The sequence below is a fragment of the Propithecus coquereli genome, unplaced genomic scaffold (assembly GCF_000956105.1).
Source record: "Propithecus coquereli isolate 6110/MARCELLA unplaced genomic scaffold, Pcoq_1.0 Scaffold8, whole genome shotgun sequence".
In the NCBI taxonomy this organism is placed as follows: Eukaryota; Metazoa; Chordata; class Mammalia; order Primates; family Indriidae; genus Propithecus; species Propithecus coquereli.
The window spans coordinates 2053857-2063539 of NW_012154173.1; positions in this window are offsets into that span (position 1 = coordinate 2053857).

Below are 9683 nucleotides of genomic sequence, written 5' to 3' on the forward strand. Positions count from 1 at the left end.
TTTTTTTTGGAGACAGAGTCTTGCTCTGTTGCCTGAGCTAGACTGCCATGATGTCAGCCTAGCTCACAGCAACCTCAAACTCCTGGGCTCAAGCAATCCTGTCTCAGCCTCCCAAGTAGCTGGGACTACAGGCATGTGCCACCATGCCTGGCTAATTTTTTCTATATATTTTTAGTTGTCCAGATAATTTCTATTTTTAATAGAGACAGGGTCTCAATTTTGCTCAGGCTGGTTTTGAACTCTTGAGCTCAAGCAATCCTCCCACCTCGGCCTCCCAGAGTGCTAGGATTACAGGCGTGAGCCAATGCGCCCAGCCCACATTCATCTTTAGATACTTCCATAGGACAGCTTTCTCTGACCACTCATACACCCAAAATATTCAAATATCCTATTACAGATTCTCCTAGCATTTTTTAATTCTCCTTCATAGCCCTTGTCACAATTGCAGTTTTTAAACTTGTATAATTATGTGATTGTTGCATATTGCCCCATTAAACTGAAAGTTTTATGAGGGCAGGAACTATTGCTGGTTTTGCTCAATATTGTGTTTCCAGCATCTAGAAACAATGACTGTGATATAGTGAGCAATCAGTAAGGGTTTGTTGAATGAATAAATGAACATATGAATATGTAAATTTTCAAGCACTCTAGGTACAAAGAACCTTGGAGTTGGAATAAAAGACTAAAACATAGATTAGAATTTTGCTGAGTAAACCAGTAGAACAGAAATATGGCAGGTTTTAAATGTTGATGACATTTGCATTTTATATAATTTACTTCCATAAAGTATGCCATTATAGAGAGGTGGTTTTGAAAGTTTTTAAAATTAAAGTTACTGAATAAAAACAATTCCAATCAAAACTTACTAGGTCATTAAAATTGTATACAAATAAGACATTGCTTTATCTGTGAACTCATGCTTTTAATGTAAAACTTGAAATTCTGAATTTAGTGTTAGCTGACCATTTTTATTTCAGTTTATTTTTTGTTTTTTATTTTTTTATTTTTAATTATTATGGGTACCCAATAGTTATATATATTTGTGGGATACATGCAGTGTTTCAATACAAGCATGCAATCTGTAATAATGACATCAGGGTAACTGGGGTATCCATCGCCTCCAGTATATATCATTTCTTTGGGGAACATTCCAATTCTACTCTTTTAGTTTTTAAAAAATACACAATAACTGGCCGGGCGCGGTGGCTCACGCCTGTAATCCTAGCTCTCTGGGAGGCCCAGGCGGAGGATTGTTTGAGCTCAGGAGTTCGAAACCAACCTGAGCAAGAGCGAGACCCCGTCTCTACTAAAAATTAGAAAGAAATTAATTGGACAACTAGAAATATATAGAAAAAATTAGGCGGGCATGGTGGCGCATGCCTGTAGTCCCAGCTACTCGGGAGGCTGAGGCAGTAGGATCACGTGACCCAGGAGTTTGAGGTTGCTGTGAGCTAGGATGATGCCACAGCACTCACTCTAGCCAGGGCAACAGAGTGAGACTCTGTCTCAAAAAAAAAAAAAAAAAAAAAAATACACAATAACTTATTGTTGACTATAGTCACCCTGTTGTACTATCAAATATTAGATCTTATTCATTCTAACTATATTTTTGCACCCATTAGCCATCCCCACTATATTCCCCCCTCCCTGCTACACTTCCCAGCCTCTGATAACTTTTCATTCTACTCTATCTCCATGAGATCAATTGTTTACAATTTTAGCTCCCACATAAGAGTAGGAGTCAAATTTGTCATTCTGTGCTTGGCTTATTTCACTTGACATAATGTTCTCCAGTTCCACCTATGTTTTTGCAATTGACGGTATTTCATTCTTTTTTATGGCTGAATAATATTCAATTGTGTATGTGTATCACATTTTCTTTATTGACCCATCTGTTGATGGGCACTTAGGTTGATTCCATATCTTAGCTATTGTGAATAGTGCTGCAAAAAACGTGGGAGTACAGATATCTTTTCAGTATAGTGATTTGCTTTCTTTTAGATATAAACCCAGCAGTGGGACTATTGGGCATATGGTAGCTCTAGTTTTGTTTTTTGAAGAGCTTTCCTGTTGTTCTCCATAGTAGTACTAATTTACATTCCCACCAACAGTGTATGAGGGTTCCCCTTTCTCCACATCCTCACCAGCATTCATTATTGCCTGTCTTTTTAAGCCATTTTAGCTGAGGTGAGATGATATCTCTCTGTAGTTTTGATTGGCATTTCTCTGATGACTAGTGATGTTGAGCATTTTTCCATATACCTGTTGTCCATTTGTATGTCTTCTTCTGAGAAATGTCTATTTAGATCTTTTGCCCATTTTTAAATGGGATTATTTGATTTTTTTTCCTATTGAGTTTTTCAAGCTCCTTGTATTAATATATCCTGGTTATTTTATTTTTATTTTTTTAATTTTTTTTGAGGCAGAGTCTCACTCTGTTGCCCAGGCTAGAATGCTGTGGCGTCAGCCTAGTTCACAGCAACCTCAGACTCCTGGGCTCAAGCAATCCTACTACCTCAGCCTCCCGAGTAGTTGGGACTACAGGCATGCGCCACGATGCCCAGCTAATCTTTTATATATATATATATGTTTAGTTGTCCAGCTAATTTCTTTCTTTTTTTTTTTTTTAGTAGAGTTGGGGTCTCACTCTTGCTCAGGCTGGTCTCGAACTCCTGAGCTCAAGCGATCCTCCCGCCTCAGCCTCCCAGAGTGCTAGGACTACAGGCGTGAGCCACCATGCCTGGCCTATCCTAGTTATTAATCCCTTGTCAGATGGGTAGTATGCAAATATTTTCTCTCATTCTGTGGGTTGTCTCTTCTCTTTGTTGATTGTTTCCTTTGCTGTGCAGAAGCTTTTTAGCTTGATGTGATCCCATTTGCTCATTTTTGCTTTGGCTGCCTGTGTTTTTGAGGCATTACTCAAGAAATCTTTGCCCAGACCAATGTCCTGGAGTGTTTCCCCAATGTTTTTTTTTTAAAGGACTTTCATAGTTTCAGGTCTTAGATTTAAATCTTTCATCTATTTTGATTTGATTTTGGTATATGGCAGGAGATAAGGGTCTGGTTTCATTCTTCTGCATATGGATATACAGTTTTCCCAGCACCATTTGTTGAAAAGACTATCCTTTCCCCAAAGTATGTTTTTGCCACCTTTGTGGAAAATGACTTCACTATAGATATGTGGATTTATTTCTCAGTTCTATATTCTGTTCTATTGGTCTATGTGTCTGTTTTTATGCTAGTACCACGCTGTTTCGATTATTATAGCTCTGTAGTATAATGTGAAGTCACATAATGGGATTCCTCCGGTTTTGTTCTTTTTGTTCAGGATGACTTTGGCTATTCCGATCTTTTGTGGTTCTGTATAAATTTTAGTATTTTTTTGCTATTTCTGTGAAGAATGTCATTGGTGTTTTGATAGGGATTGCATTGAATCTATAGATTTCTGTAGTATGGACATTTTAACAATATTGATTGATCCCATCCATAAGCATGGAATATATTTCCATTTTTCTGTGTCCTCTTCAATTTCTTTCATTGATGTTTTACATTTTCATTGTAGAGATCTCTCACTTTTTTGGTTAAGTTTATTCCAAGGTATTTTGTTTTATTTGTAGCTGTTGTAAGTGGGATTACTTTCTTGGTTTCTTTTTCAATTTCTGTATTTTAATTAATCACAAATAGGAGTTAGCTCACGGTATCATTCTCAGAGAGATGAAGGAAAAGGGTAAAGTGCCTCTTTTATATGTGTGAATTGTACAAAAATAGATTCTTTTTACAATATAAATTTTGATATGGACTACAAAGAATGGGAGCAATGAAGTAGAGAGGTAAAAGTTGATATTTATTTATATTGAAAATAATTATTAAAACCACATTACATTACTGATTTCTGTTAATTAGGAGACCCATCCCAAATATTGACTTTACAGATACTGTTTGATTCTGGTAGACCAGTTAACTTGGCTCTGTTCAGTAGCCCCAGATTTCACCCTAATCCACCTCTCTCTCAAATTTACAAATGCAAACCTATTACCTTCAAAAACATCGGGTGAAAAAAAAAAATCAGGTGAAAAAATGTATAATAGAGAAAGATACCAAGGCCATAATGGTACAGTGCTACGAAGAAATACTACAAAGCAGGGCATTCTACACAACTGTATGCAATAACTTTATAAGAGACTTTAAGGTTCCAAATAGGGTAATTTCTTTCTCCCAGAACTTGAAGATAATGTCAAGGTCAGAAGATATCACACTTTGAAACTAAAGCTAATAGAAGCGTCATAAGTCATGATATCAGTCTTTACAAAAGAAGCCTGCCATCCCAAAAACGTGATTAAAATGACTGTGCCATCTCTTCAAGATTGAGGGTACATCCTGGGATTGGAATGGAACTACTTCAAAGAAAGCTCTAATACTTTCACATCTAGTCCAGTGTTCTTCAAACTGGGATATGCTTAGCCTGGAGGTACGCAACGAATTTCCAAGGAATATGTGAGTGGCACATGAACCGTTTTTAAGAGAATTCCTTCTCAGGCTTTCCATTTCCAAATAGACTTTTTTCCCCAAAAACTAAAGTGGTGAAGAATGCTCCTCTCAAGCTGTTTTTTTCTTTTCTGTCTCTCCTTTAACAATCACTCTTCTCTCACTTCACCAAAAAAGACATACCTTTCACCCATCCCTAATCTTAAACTGTTTTACATTGTTCCAAGATGGAAAAGGAGCACCAGAGACAAATGGAGAAAATAAGTGTTCTTAATCACTTGGTAGGAACACTTTTGCAACTCTGATGGTTTCCACCTTTTGGTTTCAACAGAACTGAAGAAGGACCTAATTGAGATGGCAGTTGATCATTAAAAATAATTTTGAATGATAGATCACTAAGGGGTTTTTGCACATAGCTTGGAAGGAGTTTAAAGAATATTGTGACATAGCTAAAACAAAACCCCTTCTATTCTTGTCATCCATAATTTTTTGTGAACAAATGTTCTCAGCACATATGCAAAAAAAAAAAGAAGGAGAAAGGGAATAAAATGTATGACAAATCCTGTCTCACTTTAGCAAACATATCCTTGGCACATTAATTAGTTGGAAAAAAACTGAACTAATTAAGAAATGCATTTCTAATAAATGTTTATGTCTTATGTTTAATATTGATATATATGTTGCTTTGATCAAATGTGCACTTACAATGGTAACTCAATTCAGGATATTTTTTAACATTAGTTACAGAAATTTTTAAAATTAAATTTAAATTGATAATGGTCTTCTGAGGATAAATGTATTATAAAATTCTGTGGGGAAATAAAATGAAAATAAAGGAAAAATGTTAACTTTCCAACTGTTCGTGTATTTTTAAATTAATGATGGGTATCAAATTATTATGGTATATATATTCCATTAAATGGATTTTCTAAGGTGACATAATTTCATTTTGTAGTGTTGGTATTTACAATCTGCCAGAAATGACATTCATTACAACAATTTACAATGAAATATCTCACATTGCTAAATTAAGGATGTGTAAAAGGGTATATAGTTTTCAGAGTTATTCTAGGGAGGACATTAGTCTAGTTCAGTGTTTTCCAAATGCCATCTTTCACCAATTGGTGGTGAAATGAAAAATAAAGACACTCTAGAGAATTTTTTATCAAGTTAAATTTGTTTAACTTAAAAGATTGCCCAGGTTCTGAAATTATATCCTCTCTGATGGCTTTACACTTAAGATATATTTTTTGAAATTATTATGTTAATGGATGATAGCTTTTTAAAAAAATGTTCTTTATTGCTCTCCAAAAATGTTTAAAAATTCTTTTTGCTAAATTACAAAATTCGGAACCCTGAAAAAAAACCACTGGTCTAATGAATATGAAGGAGAATATTTTATAAAACAGAATGTTCTGGAATTACTGAGGAATGGAGACAGCCAATTTACCACCTAGTTTAATGGACATAGTTAACAAGCAGTTTAAAGGCATTTTTTGAGTTTCTACTGTGTGCCAAACATTAGGATTTAATAGATAAATAAGATTGTTCTAACTTTCAAGAAACTCGTATTTCACTGAGGAAAGAAAACTTTTAAATTAATAATTATAATGGTTAAGTGTTAATAGAGATGTGTACAAGTTGCTATGGAAACACGGAGAGTAGAATGACTATTGGTGGTTTGAAAATTGAACTGCTAGGGAAGATAGATCTTTGAGCAGGGTTTTGAGATGCAAATATAAATTTTGTCAAAATAAAAGGGAATTTATTCCCAAAGTAAGGAAATATTAAGTAGTTCAGTGTGTTGGGACTATAGGAGAAATGCTTGAGGTGAAGTTTTTAAAAGAAAGGAGGGGATGGATATGGTGACTCATGCCTATAATCCCAGCATTTTGGGAGGATGAAGGGGGAGAATTGCTTGAGGCTAGGAGCTTGAAACCGGCCTGGGCCATGGAGGGAGACCTCATCTCTACCAAAAAAAAAAAAAACAAAAAAATTGTCCTTCAAAAGTGGAGAAAGAAAAAAAAAGAAAGAAAGGTGGGGGAGTGATCAATGAGTTTGAACTTAATGCTGAAAGCCATGGGGAGACTGGAATGTTTTTAAGCAAGAAAATAACTAAAGGGAGGGGAGGCTTTAGAATGAATGACTTGCTTTGTGATTTTTACATTTTTATTTTAATAAAGCTAATCAATTTCTACAACCTTAACACATGTAAAAAAAGACAAATAACTAAATCGGATACTTGTTCACAACATCAGTTTCCTTCATTTTAGTCATCAAACAATCTGATCTTTAATTTTGCCTCTTACGTAGATTCATCCACTAGGAAGAAATTCCCTTCATAAACAAGGTAGGTTACCTTGCCAGATAAATGTTCTATTGAAAAATAATTTTCAGTCTTTACTGAATTTGAATGATTTGAGGGTAGTGTCCAAGAATCTAATATATTTCAGATATAGTGATCAAGCCTGGTTTTGGTATGCTTGTACTTAGCTATAGATCTGAGATTTAGGGAGATGCAACAGTTATTTCTATCCTGTAAAGTTCTGCTTCAAGAACTTCTAGTACTTCAGCAAACTAGTAGAACAACTTCTAATGACTTTCTCTGTAGTACCCAGTAGTTACATATCCATCAACAATTCTCAAGCACACTGAGAATTCCATAGTTGTGAGAGCAATGATTTCAGAAAAGATGGCTATGATACTTTAAAAATCTTTAAGACAAACTTCTAGAAATGAAGATGAAACTCTTCCAAACTTTAATGATCAACCAGCATAAAATTTCCCACAGACTCAGAGGAGATATTACTCTTGCAGCAAGAGCCATGAAGAATGACTGTGAAGTCATGCCTCTATTCACAAAAGGGGTGGGCCAGGTAACGTGGGTGGAGAAGCAAAAATTTATAGGTACCTTTGGATACACTGCTCAAAGTAGTTGTACTACTTATAGTGGGTCGGTAGTACTGTCTGCATGTATTAATATAAAGATGGTCAACAGAAGTGAAGCAGGCAAGTTGTTTTCCTGTTGGTGAAATGAGAATCAAGTCATTATTTTGGGTTGGTAAATTTTTTGACTGAGATGTATTTCCACAGGCTAGTCACAGTCAGTGTTGTACTTTGCAAAGTTATTATGCCTCACTAGTCAGTGGAACAATTAGGCTCATTGAACAAGTACAATTCAGGTACAGCCTACTTTTTTCTTCTGTTTAACTAACCTGACCTAACAACCATGGGACTGTGTTGTTGACTCTTAAATATTTCAGGATTTTCAGGTTTGCTCAAGAGACATACGTGATCAGTTCATGATTCAGAGCGATCTTCCTTCTCACATGCTCCATGTTACATCAGTGAATACATTTACATCTACACAGACATCCACAAATGATGGGCACCAGCCACATAGTCCTCTGTAGAGGACTTCAGTACTCTTATTGTGAGGCCTTGGGCAATTTACTTAACATCTCTAGACCTTGGTTTTCTCATTTGTAAAATGGAGCTAATAATAGAATGTTAGTAACGATTTAATAGGTTTATTGTGACGATTTAATGAGATAATCTATGTAAAGCACTTAGTGCCAGGTAAATGTAAACCAACAAATTAACTTATACAACATATTTAAATACTCTCTATTTGCCAGGTGCCGTGTTAGGTGCAGTAGACAAAATGGTAAGCAAGAATAGACACAGTCCCTGCATTCATGAAGCTTACAATCTAATGGGGGAGGTTGACAATCTAATAATCACAAAAACAAATGTAAAAGAGGAGGAGGGGAAGAAAGGGGAAGGAACATGGCATTTTGGAGCTTGTACAGGTTGAGCACCCCAAATCCGAAAATCCAAAATCTGAAATGCTCCAGAGGGCATTTCCTTTGAGCATCATGTTGGTGCTCAAAAAGTTTTGGATTTTGTAGCATTTTGGATTTTGCATTTGGGATGCTTAATTGGTAAGTATAATGCAAATATTCAAAAATCTGAAAAAAATCGAAATCCAAAACATTTCTGGTCTGAAGCATTTCAGATAAGGGATGCTGAACCTGTAATAGAAATATTTGACCCAATTTTTTAGTGTGATCGGAGACTTCCCTAGGAACGTGACTCTTGAGCTGAAAGATGATTAGGAGGAGTGAAGTAGATGAAGTGGAGAAGAAAGATGGCTTTCCAGCCTGTGCAGAGGCCTGCAGCAGAGGAGTCATCACCGGTGTGGAGGGTGGAAAGCAAGCCCAGAGGGCTGGAGCAGTTGAGGGGAGGAGGATGTGAGATGAGATGATGTGAGCTGAAGTGGGTGGGATTCACGGGGCAGGGCTCTGTAGCAATTTTGAGTTTCTTTTTTTCATAAGAACGGTGGGAAGCTGCTGAAGGGCTTGACTGAAGCAGGAGGAAGGGGCAGCATGAAGAAACTATTAGATTTGGATTTGAGACCATTCTAGCTGCAGAGAATGGATAAGAAGAGCAGAGGATATAGAGGCAATTATAAAAGATGATGAAAGGTTGGACTAGGTTAATAATGGTAAAGGTGGGGAGAACAAATCTGAGAGATATTTAGGAGAGAAAATTTATAGAAGTTGGTGCTGGATTGCATATGGGGTTTTAAAGAGAACAAAGTGTTAAGGATGACCCCTAGGTTTCTGGCACCATTCACTGAGATAAGGTAATGTCAGAAAAAGAAAGTTTGGGGGGCAGATGATGAATTCATTTTGGGGAATCTGACTGTTGAGGGTTCGGGGGATATGTGAAGTAGGCTAGGTAGAGCTCATAGGATATATATATCATGAATATATGTGTGTATACACATATATGTCATCTGCATGTAGGTGGTGAGTTTTTCGACTATAAGGTGGGGATACTGATCCTGTTTCATACGGATTCATAGGAATTAAGATGGAGACGCGTACATAACATGCTAAGCATGTATGGACAGCCGTGCTGGGCTAAGAGAGAGCAAGGAAAAGGTACTGGGGCCAGCAGTGGAAGAGGAACATGGAAGTGCCCGAGACAGTGCTGTGAGGGCTGCCAGACGAGCAGCAGCCTGAATCTAGTGTGATAAACAGAATAGTCTGGTGTACCCCACTTTTGAGGGTTGATCCCTAGATTCTGTTAGTCAGCCACTTAACGCAAGTGTTTTCTGAATGAGTAGTTGCTGAATCCGAGGCCTAGAAAGGCTCTTAGCAGTACTAATGATAGCGTTATCCAAGGGACGT